Raw genomic sequence first — 13,767 nt, forward strand, 5'->3', positions numbered from 1 at the left:
TAAAGAAAACAAAAAAAGACTTCACTACTGGACCTATAAGCAGCATCACAATAAATGGAGAAAATATCGAAGTTGTCAAAGACTTCACATTGCTTGGTTCTACAATCTATGCCAATGGAAGCAGCAGTCAGGACATCAGACGACATATAGCACTGGGCAAGTCATCGGCAAAGGACCTCTTTCAAGTGCTGAGGAGCAGAGAAGTCTCCTTGAGGACTAAGATGCGCCTTACACAAGCCATGGTATTTTCAATTGCCACATATGCATGTGAGAGCTGGACAATGAATAAGGAAAATGGAAGAATTGATACTTTTGTGTTGTGGTGCTGGCAAAGAATGCTGAAGGTACCATGGACTGCTAAAAGAACTAACAAATCTGTCCTGGAGAAGTGTAGCCAGAATGCTCCATGGAAGCAAGAATGACCACGCTTTGTCTCACTTTCTTTAGTCACATTATCAGAAGGAACCATTCCCTGGAGAAAGATGTCATGCTTGGTAAGGTGGAGGGTCGATGAAAGAGGGGAAGGCCTTCAACAAGATGGACTGACACAGTGGCTGCGACAATGGGCTCAAGTCCAGCAGGCTTCGTGGAGCCAGCACAGGACTGGGCGGTGTTTCATTCTGCTGTGCATAGGGTCGCTGTGAGTCAGAGATGACTGACTAGATGGCATCTCACAACAACTACAATGCCAGGAGAGCCAATTACTCAACAACAGAATGAGCTGAAAAGCAAGAGCATTTCTTGAGCATTGATTCCCATTTACTGAGTATTGATGGGGGGGGGGGACGACAAGGGGGAGGATCATGTCTGCCAAAGACTGTCTCTCTGAGCTGATAAAAAGTGAGGGTTTTTAAAGGGAATTGGTATATGGGGGTAGGGGGTTTGAGGAATGCTGATAATTCTTGTTAATGAGATAAGTCATCTCTGCTTTGTGATTTTTCTGTCATTCTTCTGGTCAGTGATATAAAACTGGCTTTGGTAAGAAGAAATTTTTTACAAGCCCCTCACACCTGCCAGAAAGATTAATCTTATAAGGAGCAGAGAATGTGGGTGTGGTTATACTCAGGCCTACAAGGACAGATAAGGAGGAATGTGGGGGTTATGTCTTCAGGCAAGGGGGACTGAAGGATTATAAGAATGGAGAGAAAAACAATGTTAAAGTTTGGTTAAGATGGGTGTTCCCTTAGGCTATTTCACTTTGGTTGGGGGGTGGCTATAACAATCACAATACTATTCACGACAGCACAAAGATGGAAACAACCTAAATGACCATCATCAACACATGAATGGATCAGGAAAATATGGTACATACACACAATAGAATATTAGGAAATGTTAAAGAATAAAAAATGAATCTACAAAACATCTCATAACATGGATGAACTTAGAGGACATTATGCTGAGTGAAATTACTCAGTCACAAAAGGACAAATATTGTATGAAACCACTATTGTAGAAACTCAAGAAAAGATTTTCACGCAAAATGAAATATTCTTTGATGGTACCAGGGATGAGAGAGGAAGGAAAGTAAACCACTAACCAGCTGGTAGACACATTAACTTGAGTGAAAGGGAAGACAATATACAATAAGGAGGTCAGCAAAAAATGATTAGGGCCAAGGAAGATGCTGGGGGAAGCAAAAGAGTTAAAGGCAACAGAGGTAAAAACTGCAAAAACAGTAATAACAATAATCTGTAAGTGGATACATAGATAGACACACAACCTGAACAGGTTTGGAAAGGTGAATCAGACTATATCCATGAATGTACATGTTTGACAGAGGATATTTCTACATATGTATTTACATATCCTGCAAACACAACCATACATATAGTAGAGCATACAGGGGGCAAAATTTTTAAAACTTCTCAGCCATAATCAAAAACCTTGAGGGAATACGTCGCTGGGCCTAGGCTCAGGACGATAGTCTATGTGAACATGAAGGTCAATTGGTGCAACACAGTCCACAAATAAAATGTTCTACTGCTTACCAGAAGGCTGGCAGTTCAAACCCACCAGCCCTTCCTCGGAAGAAAGGTTGGGCAATCTACTTCTGTAGTGATACTGCCTCGGAAACCCAAGGAGGGGTCGCTATGAGTTGGATCTGACTCAATGGCACATAACAACAACAACATCTTACTTTGGTGAGTAGCAGCTAAAGTCTTAAAAGGTTATGAGTGGTCATCTAAGGTGCAACTATTGGTCTCGTCCATAGCAAAGAAGAATGAAGAAAATCAAAGACACATGGAAACAATTAGTCCAAAAAGCTAATGGACATTGTGAACCTCAGGCTCCATGATTTTGAGACCAAGAGTAGACAGTGCACAGCTACCACTACTGAATGCTCTGAAAGGAATCACTTTAGAAGGTTCTGAGTAGAGTGAGAGAAAAATGTGGAACAAAACTCCAAATCATAAAAAAAAAGGATTAGGTTAGATAGAGACTGATGAAACCACTGAGCCTACGGCCCTTCATCATTTTTTGGACCTGAAACTGAAATCACTCCTGTGGCTCAATTTTCAGCTAAACAATAAACATGTCTACAAGGTGAGCAAAAGCACTAGGGAAATACATACTCCTTGGAACAATCAACGATTAGAGCGCAAAAGAGCAGCATTTGCCCAAGGATAAAGTTCAAAAGTCAGGAAGGGTTAGAAAAGAAAGAGGAATGACAATGAGTAGGTTTGGCTGAAGGTAATATTACATATGCACTTGTGCTACAAAATTAGCCACATACATTACAGAAGCAACAGAAGACAGGGTTGGAGTAACTTCTCAGAGACAACAAAACACCATGAGAGAGAAAGTCACCAGGCCTGCAGACTCGAGGCCATAGTCTCCGGGGACATCATGTTCAACTGGCACAACATAGTATGTAAAAATCTTGTCATACAACCTACTTTGGTGAGTAGACACTGGAATCTTAAAAGCTTTCAAGTGGCCATCTAAGATGCAGCTATTGGTCTCCTGTCATCTGGAGCAAAGAAGAGTGAAGAAAATCAAAGTCATCTGGAAGTAAATAGTCCAAAGATAAGATGGACCACTAGGACCTCAGTCTTCATTCACAACACCAAGACCAGAAGAACTAGATGGTGCCTGGCTACCAAGGCTAACTGCTTGGAAAGGGATCAAAACTGGAGATCCTGGATAGAGTGGGAGGAAAAATGTGGAACAAAATTAAAAAACACATAAATGACCATATTACTTGTCCGATAGAAACTGGTGGAATGCTCTAAACTATGGTCCCAGGTTATGCTTTGGGCCTAGAAATGGACTCAGTTACATGAATTGGCTCTCAGCCCAACAATAGAAAGACCTACCTCAGGGCAATGTACCTACTACCTACTCTAGGGAGATGCACCCCTTAAATCAATCAGCCTTGAGACACTGGAGCAGTCAATGACATTAAATAAAATGTGTATGAGTTGTTGAATGGAAAATGGATTTGCTCTGTAAAATTTCACCCAAATCACAATCAAAAGTGTTTTTTTTTCAAAAAAAAAAAAAAAGAGGCAATGATGCTAACATGGCTTGACATGTTACTGGCACACTCTCATTGGTTCTGTGTGTTCACTATTTTTTCTCTTTATGTTTTCAAAAATCACTAATTAATTAAATCCCAGATTTCGTAGCCTGGGCTGTAGCTTCTTCACAATCTTGTCAATCTAGTTCCAATTATGTACCAGCTGTATTCCCATCAAAGTCTTTCTGTGAAATCAATCACATGATATTTTTTGCTGTATATCAAGCTTTCATCTTTATTGATGGTCCTGTAATTCTAAATACTGTATTCCACCCACCTGAAATACTGTCATGCTTTTTATCCTTTTTGTCCATCCAGAACATTCTGATCAATTTTTAAGACCCCATTTAAATGTCCACTTTTTAAGGAAGATGTCTTTACTCTCATCACTGTGCTTTCCTAACACACTGTAGGCACATGTATGTTACACATTGAACTCTATTTATCTGTCTGTCTCTTCTACTGGAATCTGTCAAGGAAAAGGTCCATTTATTGTCAGAGACTAGCACAAGAACCTGATTGTAGGTGCTAAATAGACATTTGTTGAATTCTGTTTTAGAATTTCCCTATGGATAGGCTTTGTGTAAAAATCCAGTTGTGCATCCATCTTCTCTCTTATTTTTGGAAAATTGACTCTGTTTTCTACCTGCTTTATAAGTTTCTGAGAAATTCATTTCTAAATCCTCTCAGTGCCAATGGCTAGAACTGTGGGGATGAACTTATTTCACACCACTGAGTGCTCCTTTATTATTTCTTCCTTTGTCCTGAGGAGATAATACATAATGTAAAACGCATCAGCTTTGGAATCTGGAAGCTGGCTTTGAGTATGTGTGACCTCAAAAAAGTAATTTCCCTTCATAGTGGCCCAGTTTCTTCATTGGTAATTTGAAGGTTATCCCTTTCATTTTTCATCATTTTATTATTATAATCATGTCTGTTATCATTTTCAATCTGAAGACTTCTCCTTGGCTAAGAATTTGGAAACTAAATGGGAGGTGAGTTGCTCTGCATTCTCTTGACTTCTAGTGTCATGACTTCATTGACCCTAGTCTGGCTGCTGCAGCTCTGCACCTACACTTCCTGACACCAGCCCCTAATATATGCTGACATGTCTGTTCTTGCCATGTCCAGCCCCCATGCAGATTAACTATCTTTCTATTCACCTAGCCTGTTATCATGGTCTGAGTACCATATATCACCTGTAGAATGGATTGTTTTAAATTACTTGTAGCTAAGCACCCACTTCTGCTCCCAGTGCTTCCCCAGCAGAAATGGTGGTCTATTGCTAGGCCATTGCTTTTTCTGATATGGTCAATATGACTGCTATAGTACTTTCTTTTCAAATCCTTAATTTGCCTAAAAATGAAAAAAATTCCATTGTAGATCAGGGCAGGACAGATAATACAAATTTTTTTTTATAGTTACAGAAACTGAGGCTTAGAATGGTTAAGTCATTTGCCCAATGTTCCATACATTTTGAGCAGAGAAGTTGGTGCTACACCTCCAATGTTCTGACTTCTGCTGTAGTGTTCTTCCACATTGCCAAAAGAGCAAGAATATAGTCTCAATGCTTTGTGTCTTCCCTGCTAAGCTTTTTATAGCACCTCACTCATAATAGTTTCTCAATTAGATTACCTATAAATTGAAAAATATATGTTTACAAATTTATAATTTCAGCAACAACCTAAATCAGAATCTAAACATTTCAACTTCTTGTTACTGGAAGGAGAGAGAATAAACTCCTGATACGGACAAATTTTTGTTTTATTTCTTTGCCAATTCTCTGATATTAGTATGGAAGTTCCAATTAATAGGAAAATTACACCAAAATGGACAAGATCATGGTAAAAATGCAGAATAGTTCATTAATGAGGGTATTGTGATATAAATATTTGAGATTTGACTATAAAGAAAAAGGTATTTCTTAAAAACTTGTCATTTGGGGTAAGATTTCCCAGACCACTTGGGCTCTTTCACCTGCTTATATCAATCTCAAATCAATTACCCTGTAAAAGATCAATGTAGTACTGTGAAAAGCAAAATTGCTTTCACATTACTTTCATCTTTGTTCTTGTCCCTGTGTCACACTTACAATTCTTTCATACAATAAAAGCCTCAAACTAATAAAATGCTTTGTTCTAGAAATTCAAAATGCTTTCTTCATGTTACTATGTAATTAATCTCAAAGCCTTCCTCTGTGAAGTGGGTGTATGGTGGGAAAAAGAATTCTTCTTTCCCTTTATGACACACAGATATAGTTTTGAAGAATAAATCATTTACATTCATAGTGGAACTTGATGCTATTCAATTCAGTTGAAAATTATTGACTGAATTTTTCCAGTCTACCCAGTCTTTCAAGGAGAATCATGTTCATTTATTCATTCATTCAATAAGTCAGCATGTAATTATTGAATTCATACTACACATCAGGGGCAGTGGTGGTTCAGTGGTAGAATTCTCACCTTCCAGGCAGGAGACCCAGGTTTCATTCCAGACTAATGCACCTCACGAACAGCCATCACCCATCTGTCAGCATAATATGCTGCTATGATGCTGAACAGGTTTCAGCAGAGCTTCCAGACTTGGAAGAAAGGTTTGGTAATCTGCCTCTGAAAATCAGCCTATGGATCAAATTGTTCTGATCCCTAGCTTCTGGATGAAGTAAGACCAGGCAGTATTTTGCTCCATTGTTCAGCGGGTCACCAAAAGTCAAGAGGAGAGTTGACAGCAGCTAACAATAACAATAATTATATATCAGATCCTCTTCTAGGCACTGAAGGTATAGCACAAGAAGAACAAGAAAGAAAATAATTCTGATATCCTAAATTCTCCTAGGTGGAAACAGACAACAAACATAGTGTTGTTGTTATGTGTTGTTGAGTAGGACCCGACTCATAGTGACCCCTCCTTGAGTTTCCAAGACAGTATCACTACAGAAGTAGATCGCCCAATCTTCCTTCCAAGGAGTGGCTGGTGGGTTTGAACCGCCAGCACTCTGGTTAACAGCCAAATGCCTTAGGCACTAGGCCACCACAGCTCCTAAAAAGGTAAATGGTGAACAAAAATGTTTGAAGGTGACAACTGCTTTGAAAAGAAAATAAAGCAGTGTTAGGAGGAAAGGAAGTGTTGGGAGGGGACATGATTTTAATCAGGGTAGTTAGGGTAGGCCTCAATGAAAGGGTGAAATATGAATGACAACTGAAGAAAGATAGGAGGCAACAGCTGAAGGAAGAGAATTCAAGGCAGAAGAGAGAGCCAGTGCAAATGTCCTGAGATGGCAGTAGGTAGCAGGCCTATTTAAGAAGTCTCAGTCAGTGTGATTAGAACAAAGCAACAAAGGAGGGTTGTTGTTAATTGCTGTCAAGTCAATTAGGACTCGTGAATATCCCATGTTTGCAGAGTAGAAGTGCCCCATAGAGTCTTCAAAACTGTGAACTTTTGGAAGGAAATTGCCACTCCTCTCTTCCGAGGTGCTTCTAGGTGGGTTTGAACTGCCAAACTTTTAGCTGTAGTTGAGTGCCTCATCTTCTGCACCACCCAGGATGTGAGTAACAAGAAGAGTAGCACAAATTGTGGTCAAAAGAGGCAACAGGATGTCAGATTGTGTAGAACCTTGTAAGCACTTTAAAGACATCTCCTACTTTAAGTAATATGGGGAATCATTGGAGAAGTAACCTAACTTACATTTAATAACTGCTCTGGCTACTGGGTGGAGAATAGACATAGATGGGAAGGGATGGAAGCAGAGAAATCAATTAGGAGGCTATTGCCCTCATCCAGGTCAGAACTGGTTTAGACTACAGTGAGAGGAGAAGAGGTGGTGAGAAATGCCCATATTCTGGATATATTTTGTAAATAGAGTCAATATAACTTTACTAATGTGATTTTATGTGAACTGTGAGAAAAATGGAGGACTCTTTTGTCATCTGAACTATAAAGTCCTTGAGAGCAAACTGATATATTTCTTTATATTCTCCATAGAAACAGAAAAATGTTTCATACACAATAAGCAAATGAATAAATATTTATCTATATCAATAGTTCACAATTTGGGGTTCCCAAAGCCCTAATGATTTTCAAAGTAGACACTATTCCCAGAATTTCCAGATTATAAGTAAAATTTAACTGTTTCCAGTTTAAGATCATTGAAGATAACAAAAAACAAACTTTTAAATATATCTTTTTTTTTTTTGGTCTGAAATTACATGACTTTAGTAAGGTAACAGGACTTTTACCAGCTACTTATTAGTTCTGTCTGACATGAGAAATAACTCTATTATCTCATTTTATAATTTAATTTAACAAAAATCATAAAATTCAGAATCCAGAAGAAAATTAATAAAAGAGATTTGGATGACAATTGTTATTAATCACAGATATACGTGGCTTTGCAAAGAAAGAAACAGAAAAGCAACCACAATAGCCATGATTTTTATTATTTTTTAAATAGTTTCTTTTTAGTATAAAGGTCACCCTTAGGTAGGAGGAAAGTAGAAGTGAGAACATATTAAAATCATATGTTCTAGATACACAGGGGTTGTGTGAGATGATCTTATCTAATTCCCTTAGTTTATATATAAAACTTATGAGTCCTAGAAATGTTAATGTCATGGGCATTAACACTTAATGCCCCCCCCCCCTGCCCCACTCTGTGGGTTCTCTTCTTACTCTTTTGATGAAATATTTTGAGGTACTTAAGTGTCTAATTTTTAGGAGATCCTAATCACCTATTTAGTCTTCTGGTGTTTCTGCATTTTCATGTATGTTTGATAGTATATTTATGCCTGTATTTAGGCCCTTAAGCATGTCCTTATGCTTAGCTTTTATAGTCATAAGTTTTACAGTGCCTTTGGTACATCTTGATTTGTTTTTGTATATTGTGTATGATATGGGTCCTGTTTCATTTTTCTGGAAATGAATATCCAGTTTTGCCAGCACCAGTTGTTAAAGAGATTCTTCCCCATTTACTGAATTTTAGCCCTCTGTCAAAGATCAACTGACCATATGTGGATGGATTTACTTCTATGTTCTCAATTCTGTTCCATTGGTCTATGTGTCTGCCATTGTAGTAGTACCAGGCTGTTTTGACAACTGTGCCTGTATAGTAGATTTTGAGTGTGAGGACACCTACTTTATTCTTCATCTTTAGTAGCGCTTTGCTTATGCGAAGATACCTTTCATTTCCCTTTCTTGCCTGTTGCTCTGGCTAACACTTTCAACACAATATTGAATAGGAATGTGTTTGTTTGGTACACATTTGTAAAGGGAACGTTTTCATTCTCTGCCTTGAGAATAATGTTGGTTTTGTATATATGCCCTTAATTATGTTGAGGAATTTTCTTTCTATTTACATTTTGTTCAACATTTTTTTTTTTTTTTTTTGCGGGGGGGAATGGGTATTGGATTTTTTAAAATGCCTTTTATGTGTTGATTGATATAATCATGTGGTTCTTTTGTTTTATTTATGTGATGGATTATATTGGTTGTATTTCTAATGTTGAAGCATCCTTGCATACTTGGTATGAATCCTTGGTCATGATGTATTATTTTTTTAAAATATGTTTTTTGATTCTACTGGTTAGGATTTTGTTGAGAATTTTTACATCTATGTCCATAAGGGATATTGTCTACAATTTTCTTTTTAAGTGATGTCTTTGCTTGGCTTTAGTACCAGGGTTATGTTCACTTAAAAATGAATTTGGGAGTACTTCTTCCTTCTCTATATTCTGGAATAGTTTGAGTAGAACTGATGTCAGGTTTTTTCTGAATGTTTGATAGAATTTAGCAGTGAAGCCATCTGGGCCAGGACATTTTTTGCTGGTGGTTTTTTTTTTGTGACCTGTCAAATTTCTTCTTCTGTTATGGCTCTGTTAAATTTTACACCTCAGTCTGTGTTAGTTTAGGTAAGTAGCATGTTTCTAGAAATCTGTCAATTTCTTCTCAATATTCAAATTTGGAGTATAGTTCTTGATAGCATTCTCTTATTATCCTTTTTTTTCCAGCTGGTTTTGTTGTGATGTTGCCCGTTTCATTTCTTATTCATGTTGTTTGCATCTTTTTCTTTTCCTTTGTTAGAACTGCCAGTTTTATAAATCCTTTCAAAGAGCCAACTTTTATTCTTGTTGATTCTTTATATTGTTTTTTTCTTTAATTTGTTCCTGCTTGAATCTTTAGAATTTCTTCTGGTGCTTGTAGGCATATTTTGCTGCTATTTTTGTAATTGTTGGAGATGTTGGGTTTGGGTGTTGATTTTGATTTTTTCTTTCTTTCTTTTTTTTTTGATGTGTGCATTTACTGCTGTAAACTGTCTTCTCAGTACTGCTTTTGCTGTGTCCCAAACATTTTGGTACATTGTGTTTTCATGCTTCTTTGATTCAAGGAAATTTTTTATTTCTTCTATTACCCAGTAGTTTTAAAAGCAAGGTGTTATTCAGTTTTCTTGTGTTTGACTTTTTTCCTAGATTTTTCTGTTGTTGATTTCTAATTTTATAAGTTTGTGATCTGAGAAAATGCTTTGCAGTATTTCAATGTTTTTCAATGTATGGAGGCTTGCTTTGTGGCCTACCATATGGCTTATTTTGCAGAAATATGTTTCATGTGTACATAAAAGAATGTATACTCTGCTGTTGTTGGATGTAGTATTCTGTATAAGTCCATGAGTTCAAGTTGTTTGGTTGTGTTGTTTAGTCCTTCCTTGTCTTTGCTGAGTGTCTTTCTAGCTGTTCTATCCTACATAAAAAGTGTTATAATCTGCTATTTTTTGTGGAGTTGTTTCTCTGTTCAATTCTGTTAAAGCATGATTTATGTATTTTGGAGTTCTTTCATTGTGTGGACAGTGTTTAAGGCATTTGGCTGCTAACCAGAAGATTGGTGGTTCAACTCCACCAGCTATTCTGTGGGAGGTATGTGAGGCAATATGCTTCCATAAAGATTTATGGCCTTGGAAGCCCTATGGGTTATGAGTCAGAATAAACCCAAAGGCAGTGGGTTTGGTTTGGTTCATTTGGTATGTAAATATTTATTATGATTATGTCATCTTCTTCAATTGAACCTTTAATCATGATATAATGTTCTTTATCTCTTTGGGTTTTGTCTTAAAGTCTATTTTACCAGAAATTACTATTTCCATTTCTGATATTTTTTGATTGCCATTTACTGCATTTCCTTTTTTTCAACCTTTGATTTTAGTCAATTTTTGTCTTTTTGTATAATGCATGTGTCTTGTAGAGAGCATATTAATGGAATATTTTATATATATATATATATATATATTCCGTTACTCTCTGTCTCTTGACTATTGCATTTAATCCATTTACATAAAGAGTTATTGTCCATAGACATGAATTTACTACTGTCATTTTGTTGCATGTTTTTTGTGGTGCTGTTGATTTCTTTGTTCCATATAATTTTCTGTGCTGGGTTTATTTTATTTTTTTAAATGTTCTTATCATTTTCTTCATAGCTGTTATTTTAGTGTTTGGTAAATATGTATAGTTTCCTTGTTTTTTATTTTGAGGAGATGTTTCATTAATTTTCTTTAAAATAACCCTGTAATTTATTATTTCCTTTCCAAGTTTAAAATCGTCTATTATATCTTGATATTTTTCACTTCCTCTCCATTTGGAAGTTCTTTGATTATGCTATTTATTCCCTCTTTTTATTTTATAGTTGTCCTGGTTTGCAAATTGATGTACTGGTTCCTTTTTTCTAGTCTTGTAGGCTTATTTTACTTTGGATGCTTCTATATCTGTGTTGTTTTTTGGGGTGAGGTTAGCATGTGTGCTGACCTTTGGTTGTTATCTACTGTTGTTTGTTCTTTGTCTGAAGGACTTCCTTTAGCATTTCTTGTAATATTGGTCTGGTTATTAGAAATTCCCTTAATTTATGTTTGTCTGGAAGTGTCCTAATTTCATCATCAAATTTGAGAGATCATTTTGCTGGATATATCATTTTTTCATTGGTAATTTTTTCCTTCCAGGGTTTTATATGGGAGCTCTGGTGATATCCCATAGCCTTACTACATGTACAGTTTCTGCCAAGAAATCAAAGGTTAGTTTTATTGGTTCTCTTTTTCAGTAACTTTTCCTTTTTCCTGAATTGCTTTCAGGATTTTCTTGGTCTTCGGTTTTGGAAAATTTGATTATTTGTCTGGGTGATTTTCTTTTGGGGTCTATCCTGTTTGGGGTTCATTGAGCTTCTTGATTGCATACCTTCTCATCTTTCATCATATTAAGGAAGTTTTTTTTTCCAAAAACTCTTTGACAATTTTCTGTGAGTTTTTTTTTTTTTTTCTCTTCCTGTTCCGGAATTTCATTCACATGTAAGTTCCTCCTCTTGATGGGGTCTCACAAAAGTCTAAGGCTTTCTTCCTCTGTTTTTTTTTTTTCATTCCTTTTTCTGATTGTTCTTCTAACAGAGTAGTATTGAAGTATTTGTCTTCATTTTCACTAACTATATCTTCCATTGATTCAATTCTGCTTTGCCTTTTCAATATATTATCTATTTCTGAAATGTTAGTGTTAATCTTCTGGATTTCTGTTTGCTGTTTTTGTGTGATTTCTAATTTTTCATTTATTTTGTCCATTTGTTCTGGCATTGTTTCCTGAATTCTTCTAGAGTTTTGTCTGTGTTTTCCTTGATTTTATCAGAATTTTCCTTGATCTTTCTCTTGATCCCTTGAAGGTACCTAAATATACTTCTTTTGAATTCCTAATCAGATAGTTCCAATGTCATTTCTTCCTCAGGGAGGTTTTCTGCCTGTGTATTTTGGTCACTTGTTTATGTCACTCTGGCTTGCTTCTTTGTGTCGAGTGAGGTTTTCTATTGTTTCTGAGATATTTTTAACATTGAGGTATTTGAATATAATTGGTGCTTGTATGTTGATATGTTTCACCTGGTTTTTCTTTCTTTTTTTTTTCTTCTTTATTTTGTTTTCATGTATTTGAACTAGTGGGCAGTTGTGTTACTCTATTTGCTAGTTTGCCAGCACTTAGTCATTCACCACCTGTCTCCTGTTGGTGTGATAGATGACAGCAGTTTGTGTGCAGCTATGTTTGCTGTTCCTTTAAAGTAGTTGAGGATGGGTTGGGCTGGTGTTGGCCACTGTCAACTGTTGATTAGTTCATGCATGAGCAGATGGTGGCCCAAGTCCAGAGGGTGGGGCTTCAGGAGATATGGATGTGGTTGACAGTGAGGGTATAGTTGCTTTCTTGTCACCAGCTATGACTGTGGGCTCCTGTGCAGTCCTTGGCAATAGGAATTGATTATCGGGTTGCTGCACTGCTTGGAACACTGCTTACTAAAACTCAAACTGGCCTGACACAGTGCAATTGACAGTTGACAGCTCCCTTTGTCTCCTTTTTTGTTATTTTCATTCAGTTTCTCTTTTTAGCCAGTATTTGATCCATTTCTTTATCCTTTCCTTCAAATATCTGGGTTCCAGGATTAACATCTGTATCTGCTTCATTTGGTTTCTCTTTTCTTTGTTGTAGAGTGTTTGCCTAGTCTTCCTTCTTGCCATAAGTTTCCACCTTAATATCTCTGTAAACATGCTTTTTAGCCTGGTAAATTGGGCATTGCATTAAACACAATATATTATCAAGCAAAGCATTTGACAGCCTATTCTATGATAGCTATGTAAACATGATGCTGAAATGGTGGCTTGAATAACTGCTCTTTGGATTTACAGCAGGATTAATAAAGCACGCAAGAGAGTTGATTAATAGATCAGGTTACACCTGAAAGGAGAACTTCATTAGGAAGACTCAGAATTCTGCCTTTAGAATTTTTCTATTCTAACTTGTCCTGTGAACACTGATGGGAGCAAGGCTACAGAAACCACTGTTATAAAATACATGAATGACAAAAAGTTATGAGGAATTGCTAATGCACTGGATAATGGTACAGGGACACAAGAAAATCTGAGCAGGTTGGACAAATGGGCCGAACCAAATAAGATGAAATTTAAGAAGGGTCAGTGTGACAGTTGGAGCTGTGTGTCAACTTGACTGGACCCCAGTTCTGTGTGGTTGTTCCCATGATGGGATCAGATGACTGTTTTCTGAGTGGTCAATCTGCCCAAGGGGAGTTTCCCTAGGGGTGTGGCCTGCTTCCAAGATATCCAGGGACATCCTGGGAAGAGGGACATTCTTTGAGGGATTGGAACCCTGGTGTGCAAACTACAAACCTCCGTGAGTGAGCAGCCCACCGCTCGACCTGGGGATCTTGGATTCGTCTTTTGTTGG

The sequence above is a fragment of the Orycteropus afer genome, unplaced genomic scaffold (assembly GCF_000298275.1).
Source record: "Orycteropus afer afer isolate SDZICR_OR568_19922 unplaced genomic scaffold, OryAfe1.0 scaffold00096, whole genome shotgun sequence".
NCBI lineage: Eukaryota > Metazoa > Chordata > Mammalia > Tubulidentata > Orycteropodidae > Orycteropus > Orycteropus afer.